Source organism: Rutidosis leptorrhynchoides, chromosome 7 (genome assembly GCF_046630445.1).
Source record: "Rutidosis leptorrhynchoides isolate AG116_Rl617_1_P2 chromosome 7, CSIRO_AGI_Rlap_v1, whole genome shotgun sequence".
Taxonomy (NCBI): Eukaryota; Viridiplantae; Streptophyta; class Magnoliopsida; order Asterales; family Asteraceae; genus Rutidosis; species Rutidosis leptorrhynchoides.
The window spans coordinates 1,114,677-1,133,805 of NC_092339.1; positions in this window are offsets into that span (position 1 = coordinate 1,114,677).

Here is a 19,129-nt window from a genome sequence, read left to right on the forward strand (position 1 = left end):
CGATGAACAGATTAGAAGTTATAGTCAACTGAATTTTTGTATTAATATTAAAAATGATTATTATTATCGTTGTTATAATTATTATCTAATTATTATTATTATTATTATTATTATTATTATTATTATTATTATTATTATTATTATTATTATTATTATCATTATTGTTATTAATAAAAAGTGTTATCATTTAAAATTGTTATTTTCGTTATTATCGTTAAAGTTATAATTAGTATTATTATTATTATCATTAAAATAGTTATTAGTATTATCATTAATATTATCATAATATTTATTATTATTAGTATTATTATAATTAAAACTAATATTAGTAACATCTAATTGTTATTATTACTATCATTATCATTATTATGAATGCGATATAAAAGAGGATTAAAAACTATTAAACAAATCGATTAGGAAACAATGAGTATAAGTAGCGTGATGAGATAAAAATATTGTAAGTTATTGATTTAGATAAAAATATCATTTTCATTATTTTATCATTATTATTATTAAAAGTATTATTAATATTAAAACTATCATTTTTACAAAAATTATTATTTATAGGAATATCATTGTTAATATAAAATATCATTATTATTATCATTTTAGTATTAATAAAAATTATCATTTCATCATAATATTATTTTTAGTAAAAATAAATATTGTTATTATTATTAAGAGAATAATAATTATTATTACAAAATAATACAAATTTTACTTACTATTGTTATTATCAATATTATTTTATTAAATAAATATATGATACAAAGATATTTTACTACGTTTAATATAATTACATTAATAATACCTATCATACTATTTTTATGATATTAAATGAACTTTATAAATTTTATTACTTAAGATATATAAAAGTATATTTTATATATATATATAAATTTTAAAATAGAATTTTATAAATGAATTTTACTCTAATAAAATATGTTAAAAATATTTAAATATATAAAACGACTATATTCAAGATATATAATAATCATGAATAGATTTTGGAAGTCACTTTGGTCAAATTGACTTTTATTGACTTTTGCATATTAGTCTCGAGCATTAGGATTGTGATACACTATGACTTAACCTAAATTGTTAGACAAATATTGACCAACATATAAATATATATATAATTAATATAGGTTCGTGAATCCGAGGCCAACCTTGCACTTGTTCAATGCCATCATATACTTAATTACTAAGAAATACAATATCGTGAGTTTCATTACTTCCTTTTTAAATGCTTTTGCAATATATATTTTTGGGACTGAGAATACATGCGCAACTTTTATAAATGTTTGACGAAATAGACACAAGTATTCAAAAATTACATTCTATGGTTGGATTATCGAAATCGAATATGCCCCTTTTTAACTTGGTAGCCTAATAATTAGGGAAATGGCCCCTAATTGACGCGAATCCTAAAGATAGATCTATGGACCTTGACATGTCCCATTCGGGTTACGAATGCTTTAGTACTTCGATTATCATGTCCGATGAGAGTCCCGGAATGATGGGGATATTCTATATGCATCCTGTTAGTTCGGTTATCAAGCGTTCACCATATGAATGATTTTTATCTCTATGCCGTGCGAAATGCCTGATATGAGATTATGTTTATGAGAAATGGAAATGAAAATCTTGTGGTCTATTAAATTATGGAAATGATTGATTACGATAAACTAATGAATTCACCACCAACCTTTTGGTTGACACTTTTAAGCATGTTTATTCTCAGGAATGAAAGAAATCCTCCGCTGTGCATTAGCCCATTTTAGGGATATTACTTGGAGTCATTCATGGCATATTTCGAAAGACGTTGCATTCGAGTCGTTGAGTTCATCAAGATTATTATTAAGTCAATTATAGTTGGATGTATTATGAAATGGTATGCATGCTGTCAACTTTCGATGTAAAGAAAGTTTGTCTTTTAAAAACGAATGCAATATTTGTAAAATGTATCATATAGAGGTCAAATACCTCGTGATGTAATCAACTATTGTGAATCGTTTATAATGTATATGAACGGGTCCTTTCAGTTGGTATCACAGCGGTGGTCTTAGCGAACCAGGTCTTGCATTAGTGTGTCTAACTGATAGTTGTTTAGATGCATTAGTGGGTCTGGACTTCGACCGTGTCTGCATGTCAAAAGTTTTGCTTATCATTTTTGTCAGAAAATTTCCTGCTTATCATTCTTAGTCTAGACACATCTTATTGCATTGATTGCATGAATAGTGTATAGAAAAAATTCATATCTTAGCTTATCTGCTAATTCATATCTTAGCGTATCTGTTACTGTAAACTTTGCCTGACATATCCCGTAAATTCATCCGTAATCTACGAAATATTTTGCTCTATATATATATATATATATATATATATATATATATATATATATATATATATATATATATATATATATATATATATATATATATATATATATATATATATATATATATATATATATATATAGATAGATATTCTATGTAATTAGAATACCACCCGATAGCCAAAAAATCAGTTCATATCGAAAAATCCTTTATTCAATCGTACAAAATAGAATTCGTCACTAGTTCAGGTCACTCGGATTCTGAAATGGAATCCCACTCAAGCTCCGAAAGCAGTGTGACCGGAATGGATCAACCAATCAGCCATCATCTATTCTGGATGAATTGGGGATGGGTTCGTAGCGTTCTTAATCATTGGAGACAAAGGGAAGGCGATCCTTTCCATCCACCACATTGTCCTCTTGGTAAAGAACCTGAAGCACTTACCGGCAAACCTGTCTGAAACACTATTTTCTCTCTCATTTCCAGAGTATCTCGTCACGATTATATATTATACCAAATTCTAGATCTTATTTATCCACTCATCCGAACCGACAATCACCCCAGTGTAATAGAAGAAGTCAACGAGCTTCGTACTCGGGTAATGGCTTTAGAGAATATGGTGCAAAGTTTACAAACACCAGCAGCAGCACCAGCAGCATAACCAGTACCACCATCAGCAACACCAACAGTACCATCACCACCACCAACAGTAACATCCGCATCCCACACTTCAACATCACAACCTATATCCCACGAGCACCAATGTCATATGCTCTATAGATACCAAGGAATATCAATAACAACAAACGATGAAGTATTAATTCATAACTTCATTGAAGAGATATCTTTGCGGCGATTATGTAATCTCCAAAGTCTTAGAGATTATTTAATTCTGACCATAAATCAGGTGAGTAAACGGAGACGGTAGAGTAGAAACTTTGATCGAAAATGGTGTACGATTTACAAGCCAGACTTGTTTTACCAACAACATCAACAGTACCGTAGCATCACCATCACAGTCAGTGCCGTCAGTATCATCAGAATCAGCAGCACCTATAACATTAGAAACTCCGCAAGTTCAAGAATCACCGTGGACATCATTACAAATCAACAATAAGTATGTCATATCAACGAGTTATGAAGTATTAACTCATTTCCACTGAAGGATTTATATGTATATCTTATATATATAAAATTTTAAACCATAATAAATCTTTCCGTACTAAGCTATTATGTGTGAATCTTAACTACTCGGTTAATTCATATTACTAATATGTAATGAGGTACGTCCTTCGTCCGCAACTTAACCATCGTTAACTACAATTTCTGTCTAAATTTAATAAATTCCAACTCATAATAAACCAAGTGTAATATTCAAATATATGTTTGATTTTACACTTTCATCATCAATGTACTCGAAACTTTTCAAATAACATCATTCGTACCTTGCGAAATTCACAAAAAATTCCACGAACCAAACATCATACATCAACAAATAACGAAGTATTGATTCATAATTTCAATTACATTGAAGAAATACTCTATAAGAGTTATGTAATTTCTAAAGTTTAGGGATTATTCAATTCTAATTTCAATCGTAAATCAAATGAGTTTAATATTAACTCATTACATCTATGTTACATCTGAAGAAATATACACATATATATTTTCATAAAGACTGTAATAAAATTCTTTTATACAAAATATTAATTTTGAATATTTTTTTTAACAGGTAGGTAATACCCGAGAGATATATAAATTTACAATTAATATGCTACATTCTTCGAATCTGATTCAGCAATCATCAATTATACTCACTATTTTCTCAACAATATACATTCTTTTATTTATAAAAATCAAAACAACCATACTCATTTAAATTCAATTACATATGCTGATCTTGAAATCGCAGAATTCAATTCGAGATATAACCGGTATCATCACTCTTAGATTTCGGCATCTTTCAAAGCTATACTTTGACTTCAAAACTGTGATAGAACAATATTTCTATTCATAAAAATACTTGTATCATTCAAACTCCTAGAACATCGTATGATTAGAAACTGTGTTTAAACCCTTCGAAATTCCTGAAGACACTTCAAATAATGAAAAATCGAGATGATGATTCAACCACATGTTACCCACAGTTATGTATCTGAAAAACTCTAGAAACCAAAGTAAAAGTTTAAACACGTATCCGCGTCAGATTCTTTGGCATTTATTAGTAAAAATAACTTTGCGATTCCTTTTCAAAGTAGCCAGTTTTGTCACAGCTCCAGCAAGTCAACTTCGACTTTTCAGTTGAAACATCTTATTATAATCTCGATATATACGTTGCCCTTTCGCCATCGTTACCGGGGAACCGTTTATGTTCCATCACATTAGCAATAAACTTACCAACAACTTCGCTGATCTTTGATTTTCAGAAAAATCGTTTAAATCCTATCATATACTCATCCGCACCTTGTAACAAGAATTTCCATACCAATTATTGAGAATCAGCAAGTAGTATTTTGAAATCTCGCAGCATGTCTACATCAACAGTTATATATACATATAACATCTACCTCAAAGACTTACATACTGCGAATGTGAAGTTTCTGAAAAACACCCTGAACTGCGAACTAGTTTTCGAAATTTTAAAAAATGCTGATGAAGCAGCAAAAACTGTAAACGACCTTAACAGTAAAAAGTTTGATGATAAAGAATAGTGTGTTGGCAAAGCTCAGAAAAAGAGAAGATTTAGTACAGAAACACGGAATGAGCAAACCATGAAGGAGGCTGTGGACAAATCACAAGAACGAAATCTACATTCAAAGAATCCAAATGATTCAGTATCTACTGAAGTCATTAATGAATACCTTGCTCCTGACTTTAAACCCTTGTGGAAAATATATTTCATTATCCTCTGATATTAGAAATTATAAGATATCATCGTATCTTTCATTATAAATATCCTCCATATTTCTGAAGATATTTTCATAATTATTCTTATCCGAAATCATTTATCTCTTCGCATTATCTAGGAAACTGTTTAGTTTCTAAATTCTGAAACCTTCGAGTTTGAAGTATGAATATTTTTGAAGTGGTGTTGGGAGCTGAAGTATGAGTTAGTATAATATAATGACACTTGATCAACGTGATTATATTAAAGTAATTCATGCTGAGTTTCTAATGGAACATGATGATTCACAGACCATACCATCATCATGTGCCATGTTATACGACTCTTGTATTCTATTTAACCTCTAAAATATCAAGAAAATATTTCTTGATGATTCGGTCTTTTCCAGATATTCTGGTAATTTGACAAATTAAGATCGTGCCATTACAACTTCCTTCTTAGAACATTAACTATGTTCATTCCAAAATTCATATCTGCAAATTCTGGACCATTACAAGCAGTGTTTAATCGCAAGAAGAGGAAACGAAAGAATGAAGCTCCGAAATAGAAATTGGAGTATAAATCGCAGCAAATAGAAGAGAGCATTAACTGTGGATGACAATGATTATAGAAGACAGAAACAGGGACTTCTAAATATAAGGGAAGATATAAAAACCTAACAACAAACCAGAAATTATAAACAGTATATATCAATGCATATAGCAAAATAAAGACACGGGAGAACTAAAAACGCTATAAAACTAAGAGTATATTAGAAGTAAATAGATTCTTCAGGTGGCAGATGAAAAAGAAGAACGACAGATATGAAAGTGAGGAGTATATCGAGAATCAACACTGGATGGAGTATATTGACAAATACCTTAAAATATGAGTCGAGGGAGAAAGAATAGAAAGTGTGAGTTGTAAGGAAATGAAGGAGGTGAATTTATAGTAAAATATCCGACAGAGAAATCAAGATGGATTATCGCATTAATTTGAAGAGGATCATAATTTCCTTAATCACCGAAGAATCAAATCCAATATAGATTACAAAGATTTTCTTTAAATTCGGAGATCAACCGTGATGACGTCAAAAGATATGACGAATCTACACCTACTCATTTCACTCTTTTATGATAGCTTCACTCGTACTCTTCACAAAATCAAATTGTTTTGTCTATATTACTCGATGATGATAAAACCCTAATTTTCAGCTTGTAGGCGTCATGAAAAACATACTTATTGTCAACCATGACCATCCCAATCAAATTTCGGGACGAAATTTCTTTAACGGGTAGGTACTGTGACGACCCGGAAATTTCCGAACAAATTTAAACTTTGATCTTTATATGTTTCCGACACGATAAGCAAAGTCTGTTTAGATAAATCACAAGAATCTTAAACTGTGTTCATACATTATTTAACCTCGACCAAATTCCGACAATCCACGAACTATTATAAATAAATATGAGTATATATATGTATATATATTATAACTTGAGAATATTAACAAAGTATTAAACGAATGATACTTTACATGAACGTATTTGTTTCAATATGGTTATCGATGGAATTAGAAGATAATATCAAACGATTTATTTATCAGATACATTGTATGATTACGAATCTCTGTTGAGAGGTCCACTTTGATTTAGGAAACTTTCTTTTTAACGGTATTCAGAATAATTAGTAAAGTGATTTACAAGTAAGAACAAATGTGTCAATTGACGAAGGTTAGACAAAAGTTAGTGGAGAGCTGGATTTCATAATATTCGACTGACCTATTTTCAAACATAAGAAAACGATTTCAAAAACTGAATTATTGTAATCTGTTATTTATAAAGGTAAATTGATTATATAGAATTAGCAGAATTTAAGTTTTTATATTATAAAGGTATATATATAGTGTTTCTTAAACGAAAACGTTTTTCGATATAATAGACTTTTATTATTAAGAACGTATTATGAGATAACAACTTCTATTATTATAACCTTTGTAATAAAATGATTTTGAATATAAAATAATTTGATTATTAAAATTTCTTTATGAACGTTGGTATAAAAATGAATTATATCAATTTTAAACTTTAAAATACAAATGTTACGAAATAATATTTCTTATTATTTAAACGATTTCAAAATATATAAGTTTTAAATATCATTAGTTTTGAAAAACTATATTGTTAAATAAATATTTCAAATTTATATTTCGAAATGAAAATATAAATATAAATATATATTTTAACTTAGTCGTAAAACGTTTTGATAATATGAATATACAACGAGACGATGATTTATAGAAGCAAATGACCAAAACACTCAAATGCATAAGTTACACTTCGTGTAATATAGTTTACTAATGATTTAAGTCTATATTTTGATAAGGGTACGAGTCACTAAACCTAAAGTGCTAGTTTTCTAAGCGTACGAACGAGTGTTCAAGAAACCAAAACCGAGACATAAACCGAGCGTAAATGTACGAGACAACGGAGCTAAAATTACAAGTCAACTATGTACAACAATATAATATAATATATATATAATTCATAATAATAAATATAATATAATTATAATAATATAATTATAATCAAAAGCATTCAATGAATGCAGTGTAATTCAACAAGTTGATTTCTACACCAAATTTATCAACTACCTTTCCATCTTTCAATAGTACATAATTTAGCTATAAATACGGATGAAGCACTGATCAGTTGAAACACACTTTCATCATCCATTCTCAATCTCTCTAATAATATATATACGCCGTAATAATTTATTTGTTTTAATAATTATTATTATTATTATTATTAAAGATTAATATTATTAATCCTATTGTATTAATATTAGTATTATTATTATTAGAATTTACATAAAATACTACGGCAGAGTGCTGTTCGGGTAATTTCAAGACGGGTTTTTCGAGTAGGATAGGGCTAAGGAAATTATGGGTTATAGCTATAGAGATTATGAGTAATGTTCGTGGGTGTGCTCGTGAGGTCAATCTAGTGTTTATCATCTCCGTTGCGTTCGCGTACTTTCCTGCAATATTGAATCTCAATATTGATACGTGAGCACTCATAACTTAATTTTTACATATCATTAGTGTATCCCTGACTAGTGCTCGAGTATATAGGATTATGTATGCTTGTACGTTTGTTATTGTCGTTAGATATGTTATGTTGAATTCTGAATTAGTTACATATGCGGTTGAGATAAGGTATATGATATGCATGTCATTGGAAAGCTAGCGAAAAATTAAGAACTTTTCATTTAGAATTCGAATGGTTTCGATGAACAGATTAGAAGTTATAGTAGGAAACATTCTCATGTTGTTCCATTGTTTGCTCAATGTGACAATCTTTCGTTAAGTGTGGTCCACTGCATTGCTCATAACTGATTCGTGTTGCGTGAATATCTTTAGTCATCTTTTCCATTCGTCTTTCGAAAACATCTATTTTTGCGGAAACGGAATGAAAGTCATGGCTAGAATCGGCTCTAGCCGCTTTAGGTGAACGAAAAATATCTTTTTCCTGGTGCCACTCATGCGAGTGGAAAGCTGTGTTATCAATGATTTTGTGAGCTTCGGTTGCAGTTTTCTTCATAATGGAACCACCAGCTGCTGTGTCGATGTCTTTTCGTGTAGCAACGTTGACACCTTGGTAGAATATTTATACTATTTGATAAGTGTCTAAACCATGTTGTGGACATCCTCTCAAGAACTTTCCAAATCTTGTCCACGCCTCATATAGAGTTTCATTTGGCTTTTGTGTGAATGTAACAATTTCTCCTTGAAGTCTTACGGCTTTAGATGCCGGAAAGAATTGTTTAAGAAAATTTTCAGCTAAGACATCCCATGTATCAATCGCCCCTTCAGGTAACGATTCTAACCACTCTTTGGCTTCTCCCTTTAAAGTCCAGGGAAATAACATGAGATATATCTGTTCATCCTCAACTTCTCAGATTTTGAATAGTGTACAAATCCTATTAAAGGTACGAAGATGTTCGTTTGGATCTTCTTTTGGCGTACCACTAAATTGGCATTGGTTAGTTACCATGTGTAGGATTTGTCCTTTGATTTCATAATCTGGTGCATTAACATCTGGCTTAATAATGGCGTGACCTTGGCCCGTACGTGTAGCTCTCATTCGGTCTTCCATACTTAGAGGTTCTTGATTTTCCATGATTGAATTTGTTGAATCTGAATCACTAGAGGATTCTGATTTAATGGTTTCTTCCTCGACAATCTCTGGATGAGTAATTTGTGGTTCAGGAGGAATGATTAGTGGTTCAGGATCTCTGAATTGTCCTTAAATATCCTCCGGATTCTCAATTGTGAGGTTGGGTTCAAAAAATGGATTATCGGAAATTTGAATTGGATTACTTGGTCGACTTGATGACGATTCTAAAGAAAAATCAACGACGACAATATTGGCTAGATGTCTTGATCGAGTTACAGGTGGTGAACGTATGAAAGGTGGTGAACGTTTTGCTCGGTGCATTCACAGAATATCCTATTAGTTATAAAAAGAAAGAAAAATTATATAAGTTATCAAATTAATAGACTTTTCTGCTTTTGCCCACGTTTCTAATAGCCAAAAGATGTAGCAGGGAGCCAGAACCCTTTAAATCGGAAGCTCACAACTCAGCCACTAACAAATCCAACTATTACTACGAAGCAGAAAATTTGGATGTCTATCAATTTAACCGCTTAAAATAATTTTTCGTTTTGAATTATTAGAGAAGAAATAGAGAAAATTCTAAGTCCTAAAAACTAGAGCGGCGAGAAATAAGAAAGAAAAAGAGTAGCGTCGAAAAACGTCGAAAAATAAAAAATTGAAAAATAAAATAAGAAAGTAGCGCGTCGAAACTTAAAATTCTAAAAATTAAATATTAAAAGTTGCGTCTAAAGGTATTAAAACTTAAAAGAAATTATATATCCAAAACGGCAATATCTTAATTAGGCACTAAATTTTATTAAATACTAAAACGATAAGCGACGTCGTAAAATTCTAAAGTGCCTAAATTTTAGTCTAAAGAAAAAGTATTTAAGAGATTTTATGGAAAATCCTAAAAATCTAAAAGTATAAAAATAACTACGGCAAAAACTATAACTTAAACTAATTACGAGCGAAAAATATAAATATTACGAATAAACGATTAAAAAGATACGAAATATAGAAATAATACTTAAAGTTATGAAAATACAATTTTTATAAAAATATTATTTTTATTATTGTATAGAAGTATTCATAAAACTAATTAACACTTAAAACTTAAAATACAACTTTACTTAAACTATGACTAATTAATATTAAATATAAACCCTAATTAGATTAATTAAAAAATAATAATTAAATTAAACCCTAAAACGTAATTAATGCAGTATGAGGTTCAGGCGTGTCAGGCAGCTCCGCGAGTGCGGAGGTCTGCTGCCCAAAAACTCCGCGAGTGCGGAGGATGCAGATTCAAACGAGCTGCAGGCCCAAATTACGCAGGTCCAGTTTTTTTTAAATCTTTACAAAATTAATATAAGTAATATTTATTAAAGTAAACTTATGTTTTTAAGAACTAAAAAAAAATACTTTTATACTTTATATAAATTATATAAAAATATATTTTTTTTCTTGAACACTTAAATAGATATATATATATATTTTTTTTCTTTTTAATGTTTTTAACAATTATTATAAATACAAAATATTTTTACGAAATACGAAATAATATATTTTTACAAAAATATAGTTTACAAAAATATAGCGTTTTGCTTTGGCGTCCCCGGCAGCGGCGCCAAAAATACTTGATGTGTGCAGCAGAGTATACGAAATAGTTATATTTTATTGTGAAATACTATTAAATACGATACAATTTTACACAAGTTATTTATTTATTTATAGAGTGGATATACCTAAATCTTGCTACAACACTTATAGGCAGTGTACCTAATCGTACAGTAGTGTAGTTTTTAGTAAGTCTGATTCGTCCACAGGGAACTAGCCAAGTTTAACGCTATATAAATTTTAAACTATATTTGTATAAATATATATATATATAAGTAGTATTATTATTATTATAAAAGGGGTTTTTACTGTTTAGTGACCGGTTTGTCGATTTTATATTTTTAGGTGTAAAGATAAACGACAATAATAAAAGTGCGTAAAATAAAATAACGATAAATAAAATGCGTTATATAAAATTGCGAGTAATAAAATGACGGTAAATAAAAGTGCGATGAAATATGTAATAAAAGTATTATGCTTATTTAAACTTCCGTAATCATGATGTTAGACGTGTTGATTTTAATTTATTATCATGGGTTAATTGTCCTCTGTCCTGGTTTATACGATATGTCCATACGGTTTTTGTCCATAACGGTCCATCGGTCATAAATATAAAGTGCGAGTGTCCTCGTCAAATTAATCTTATACCCGAAGTCAAATATTCCAACTAATTGGGGATTCGAACTGTAACAAGGTTTTAATACTTAGTTTAATGAATACACCAGGTTATCGACTGCGTGCAATCCAAGGTGTTAATACTTTGTTAACAATTACACCAATTATCGTTGTATGTAATCCACTCCTGTTTTAATGAGATATGAATATTAATTTATCCAATTGATCAGTTTGAATAATCAATTACCCAACCCGAATAATTAATTAAATGATTGTAAATGATGTGGTATAAACGTCACTAAATAGGACATTCATAATCATTTTAATAATTATTAGATTAACTAATTTGAAGATAGGTTCGACAGATTCCAATGAGTTGTCGCTCAATTATACAATACCCCCCATCTATTAATAGTCATAGTCCAATGTCCACAAGTGTCGGTCTTTTGTCCAAACCCGAATTATGGTACAAAATCCAATAACCCCATCTTAATATTTAGCCCAACATCACGATTACTTCGATTTAAATAAGCATAATAATAACTTAGCTACGAGACATTAATTTAAAAAGGTTGAACATAACTTACAATGATTAATAATAGCGTAGCATTACACGGACAGAATTTTGACTTACACCCTTACAACATTCGCTAACATACCCTTATAATTATTAAATTAAAATTTTAAATTATATATATATATATATATATATATATATATATATATATATATATATATATATATCGTAGAGATTGAGAGATAGATTAGAAAAATGTGTGTTTTTTCGTGCAGAATTCGATGGCTTTTATAGGCCCACATTTTACTGTGCAGCTCCGCGAGTGCAGAGCTTTTGTTCTTCCAAACTCCGCGAATGCGGAGGTTCGCATTCCAGCTCACACAAATTGGATCCTAGGCTGCCGACGTTTATTTTTATAATATATAAATATAATATATATATAATTTACATAATTAATTATATATTATATTATATTTATGTGCATAGTTGACTTGTAATTTTAGGTCCGTTGCGTCGTGCATTGAAAGTTAGTTCATGTCTCGGTTCCGGATTTTCTAACGCCTTTTCGTACGATTTAATATCTTGTATTTTACGTTTCACGGCTTGTACTCTTGTCATTTTAGGCGTTTCTCATCAATAATTTGAACCTCTTTGATTGTACTTTGTACTTTTTGGCGTTTTGGTCATTTGCGTCTTCAATTCGTCGAATCTGTCTTTTGTCTTCACCTTTTATTATTTAAACGAATATCACTTGTAAATAGAACAATTGTAACTAAAAGCTTGTCTTTCTTGAGGGATAATGCTATGAAATATATGTTCCTTTTTAACATTATCAAATATTCCCACACTTGAGCGTTGCTTGTCCTCAAGCAATATAGAACTTTGAATAAAAACATACTTGAATCACTTCTTTATTCTTCACACTTTGTACATCAGTGATTTCAATACGGCGGTATGAATAATGATAGTAACGATGTGGTTTACAGTCCCACATGACTATGAAAATTTAGATCCTTAAGGAAATTGGATCTTTATGAAAATATTTGATCTTTTAAAAATTTAATCTAGCTTTTACCCTAGATAAGTTTTTCGGAATAACCCTTCACCGGTGTTTGCAAAATGTTTATGTGGGTTGTATGGGTTTCAGATTTGAAAATTTTAGCTCAAAACTTATGGTTTTGTGTTACCCACTTGCTAACCTTGTATTAGGAAAGCAACACATCCAGTTTACTTGCTCCGTATATTACCTTTCGGTAAACTACCGTCCGGTTGTAAAGAAAAGCGTTGAACAAACAACTGTTAAGGCAATGTCCCGTGACATGCTTTTGATTATGGTCTATATCGTGTCGGATACAATTACTATCCTTTGTAGGAGCAATAGTAAAGATCACCCTATAATTTTTCGGTCTGGCACAAGGTCCTGTCTTCGACCATGCTATGCAACCACCGTTCTTACGGTTGACACCCGATTTGGTTCAGGTGACCTAATGAATTCCGGTGAATTCTTAGGATTTTACATTCAATGGTAATGAGCGCATTGAAAATGGGTTTTTAGAAAACAAATCGGTTTGTAATTTTGATCAAAATATTTTCTCGTTCAAGCTCGAGTTTAGATATCATCGAATTCCATGAGTTTGAATTCTCAATCTTTAAGGTCATTCTCAAGGACTGAGTAATATCAGTCTTAAAAGCTGATTTTTGATCTTTAAGGAGATTATTCTTTCTGGGGATCTGATTCATTAGTCTTATAAGCTAATTTGCATGGTGCCCCCCATTGTACGAGACAGATCGTCTCATGGTTATGATAAGTCTGACCACTTGGCGACCCTGTTTGATGCTGAGGTCCGTGGATTTCCAGCTGATTTTTGAGAAAACTTTTCAAGGTTTTTCGTAGACTCTACAACTGGTCTGGACGACAACTTCCTGACCTAAATCAAGAAGCGCGTGTCTTTTTCTCTCGGAAGACTTTACTTCCTTTTAAATTACAATAAACTGGGTAAAACTGATTAATATCGTCCAAAACAAAAGTATTTTCAATTATTTGTACAAAAATATGTGATATATGTTCTAAATAACTTGGTAAATTTTTCCCACACTTGGCTTTTATTTTCCTTTCTTTGCCTTTTTACTGTCCTCTATTCCATTTTAAATGAATTCTAACATTTTGGGTTGTTTCTCAATTTATGTCCTTTCCGAGGTAACAATAATTTCGGTGTTAACACCTAGTTTTATCGTTCATAAATATGTATAAACATGATTTTGAATTCATTTATTTGAAAATTTTGAAAATTTTTACTAGAATTGGGTAGTCAGTATATAAGACTAGGGCTGTTCTTTATTATCAGAGAGCACTAGATTCTAATACAACTACTGTGTTACTAGTATTTTTAATGGTAACCAAGTGTATAAGTCAAAAAAATTTTAAAAATCCGAAAGAATTTAACCCCTTCCCATACTTAAGATCTTGCAATGCCCTCATTTGCAAGAAATCAGTAATAATTTAAATTATTGAGGGTGCTTAGCGTAAAAAGATGATTAAAATTTTACCAAAGTTTCCAAACATATTGTTGTATGCTTTGAATGATAAATGGTGCACTTCATTTGTTCATTCCGTCTGTTGTTACATCACATTTGTTTTTCGTTTTGTCGTCAAAATTATTGCTTTTGCTGAACTTAATGCCAGTTTTTGAAAGTTCGCTGTTTTTACCCTGTTTATAAGATAAACTACAAACATACTTTTTTTTAAATAAAACCTTTTACTTATAAAATAAATAATTAATTAATTTTAAAAATTTGTTTTCCTTGGTATTTAGGACGAGGTCGTTTCGGTACGTTTACCTAATCCGTCCCTCGACAAAATTTTAAAATTTGTCATTTTAAAGCGATTGTTTTAAAATCAAAGATTTTTGGGTGTTTTAAATGTTTTTGACATACTTTAAATTAATAAGATTAAAAATAATGATAATAAAATTTCTCGTCCCGTCCTCGGATAAAGCAATTTCGGTTCAACGACCTAGTCTTCAATTCACGACGAATTTTAGAAATCATTTTTTAAACTTAATGAAATAAAGTAAATTTTGTTTTTAAATTCACACTAAACTTAAATAAAGAAAACATATAAATTTTAAATAAAACCTACAAAAAAAAAATTTCAGAATGGGGGGAGAAAACTAGTTCTTTAATGTCTGCTAGCGGAAAAGACTAATCGTATTCTGTGACGATCGCTCCAAATCCATATGGACGAACACGTCATTCATCGATTTCATTGCGAGGTATTTGACCTCTATATGATACGTTTTGTAAACATTGCATTCTTTTGAAAAGGCACACCATAAATGAATATTTAAATCAAAGATTTTCGACATCTGATGATTTCTACATATAGACAATCACCGTAAATAATAATTTACAATAGTACTTTCATTGACAATGCAGTCAAAATAAGATACATGGTGATGATTTGGTGAATGCAACGTTTCCTTGAAAAATATGCCATGTAAGACTCCATGCACATAGCTTGTCTAACATATAAGCAAACAGCGGAAGACTTTTAGGGAACCTGAGAATAAACATGCTAACAAGTGTCAACACAAAGGTTGGTGAGTTCATAGTTTTAATGTTTCGTATAATCTGTATATAAAGGTGGATCACAAGATTTCAGTTGTTCCATCCAGAAACGTTTATCAAAATATTCTACAAGATTGAGCACCCTGGTAACTAAACTTTAATGTCTATATAATAAGTACCCCTGTTTTAACATAAATGCAACCAACATGTACAATACACGCAAACCAACGTGTACTAAACTCAAATAGCATACGTCTGTTTTATAGTTCAGGCTAGGGTTTCTATACCTGGAACAGACGGGGATGTCAAGCCCTATGGATCCATATACTACTACTCGCGCCCACCAGTTCTTATAACTGGCAGTTAACAGTTACCAAAGCTAAGGGATTTTCGGTTCAAACTCAGTGTAGAATTTAGTATGTACTTGTATCCATTGCGTTTAAAATAAAGTGCATGTATTCTCAGCCCAAAAATATATATTGCAAAAGCAATTAAAAAGGGAGCAAATGAAACTCACCTTAGCAGCACATAAAGTTGTTCACCAAAATGTGATCGAAACTCGTAATACCCAAATAACCGTAGAACTCAACTGATAAGGTTAAAAAGGAACATATATTTCATAGCATTATCCCCCAAGAAAGACAGGATTTTAGTTGTAATTGTTCCATATTCAAGTAATATTCATTTATATTTAATAAGTGCGAAGACAAAAGGCGAAAACGAAGAATTGAAGACGGAAAGGTCCAAAATGCTCAAATGTACAAGATACAATTAAAGTGGTTCAAATTATAGATGAAGAACGTCTAAAAATGATAAGAGTACAAGTTGCGGAACGCAAAGTACACGATATAAAATAGTACGCAAGGACGTTCGAAAATCCGGAACCGGGACCCGAGCCAAGAAGAAACGCCCGACGCAATGGACCAAAAATATCTAGTCTACTATGCATATAAATATAATATAATATATAAATAATTATTAAAATTATTTATATTTTATATATATTTAATAAATATGTCGACGAACAAGATGACAAAAGATATGTGAGCTGTCCAGCGTGGCCATGCGACTCGCATGGCAAATAGGCATAAACCCATGCGAGTCGCATGAGGATCAGAATCAGCTCACATTCTATAAATTGCCAGTTTTCGTTCCAGTTTACCAGACACATAATAATAATAATACTCCATAATATAAATAAATATATATATGTATATATAGTATAGATTAGTGTTATATTAGATTAGTTTGGGTTATGTAAAGGTTATTTTTACGAGTTTTTAAAGTCGGAGCTCTGTCCGTGTACCACTACGCGATAAATAATCAATGTAAGCTATGTTCTCCTTTTTAAATTAATGTCTCGTAACTAAGTTGTTATTATGCTTATTTGAACCGAAGTAATCATGATGTTGGGCTAAAATACTAAAATTGGGTAATTGGGCTTTGTACCATAATTGGGGTTTGGACAAAAGAACGACACTTGTGGAAATTAGACTATGGGCTATTAATGGGCTTTATATTTGTTTAACTAAATGATAGTTTGTTAATGTTAATATAAAGATTTACAATTGGGCGTCCCTATAAATTACCATATACACTCGATCGGACACGATGGGCGGGGTATTTATATGTACGAATAATCGTTCATTTAACCGGACACGGGAATGGATTAATAGCCACTAGAATAATTAAAACAGGGGTGAAATTACATTCAAGGGTAATTGGTGTAATTGTTAACAAAGTAGTAAAACCTTGGTTTACACGCAGTCGATAACCTGGTGTATTCATTAAACAAAGTATTAAAACCTTGTTACAATTCGAATCCCCAATTAGTTGGAATATTTAACTTCGGGTATAAGAATAATTTGACGAGGACACTCGCACTTTATATTTATGACTGATGGACTATTATGGACAAAAACCAGACGGACATATTAAGTAATCCAGGACAAAGGACAATTAACCCATGGGCATAAAACTAAAATCAACACGTCAAACATCATGATTACGGAAGTTTAAATAAGCATAATTCTTTTATTTCATATTTAATTTTCTTTATTTTATATTTAATTGCACTTCTAATTATCGCACTTTTATTTATTGTTATTTAATCGCACTTTTAATTATCGTACTTTTTAATTATCGCAAGTTTATTTTATCGCACTTTTATTATTCGCAATTTCATTATCGTTATTTACTTTACGCTTTAATTTAAGTCTTGTATTTATTTTATATTTTACATTAGGTTTTAACTGCGACTAAAGTTTTAAAATCGACAAACCGGTCATTAAACGGTAAAACCCCCCTTTTTATATTTATATTTATATATTGTTATATAAAAATAAAGTGTTTCATAAGCCCGTCTCCCTGTGGAACGAACCGGACTTACTAAAAACTATACTACTTCGCGACTAGGTACACTGCCTATTGTGTTGTAGCAAGGTTTTGGTATATCCATTTTGTAAATATTTAATTAAAACTTGTTAAATTTTGTAGCATTCCGTATTAAAAATATACACTATTTCGTAACCCCGTGCTACCACATCAAGTTTTTGGCGCCGCTGCCGGGGAAGTCGGCAAAACTCTATATTTTTATTTTATAAATATATTTATATTTTATTTTTAGAAAAACAATATAAAATCCTAAAAATTAAAAAACTTAAAAAAAAAAAAATTTAAAATTTTAAAAACCGAAAAAAAAATATATTTTTAAATATATTTTTAAGTTTTTTTTATATATTTATAAAATTATAAAGTATTTTCTTTTTATTTTAGTTTTAAAAATATTAAGTTTTTATTTAAATTATATATATTTTATGTTATATATATTAAAACAGAAAATATAATATAAATATAAAATAAAACGAATTGAACCTTTATTTGAACTGTCATCTGAACTGGCCAAACAGGTCATGCGACTCGCATGACCCCCTGCCTAAACCCATGCGAGTCGCATGAGGTCAACTGACAGGCCAGGTTTTACCCTATTTTCGCATTTAATACGGTGTATTATATTATTATTATTTATAAACCCTAGTTTATTATTATTATTATATTTAAGTTTTAAGTTTATTTAATTTATATTTACTTATATTTAGTTTTATTATATATAAAACTTAATACTTTAATATAATAAAATATAAAAATAATATTTTTATAAAAATTATATTTTTATCAATTTTAAACTTATTTCTATTTTTGTACCTTTTAATCATTTTTAGCGTAATTTTCGTATTTTTATCGTTCGTACTTAGTTTTTAGTCATAGTTTTTGCTGTTGTTATTTTTATTTTTAGATTTTTAGGCTTTGCCGTAAAATCTCTTAAGTGCTTTTTCTTTAGATTAAGATTTAGTTGCTTTAGAATTTTGCGACGCCGTTTTTCGCTTTAGTTTTAAATAGATTTTAGTGCCTAAATAACGTAATTGCCGTT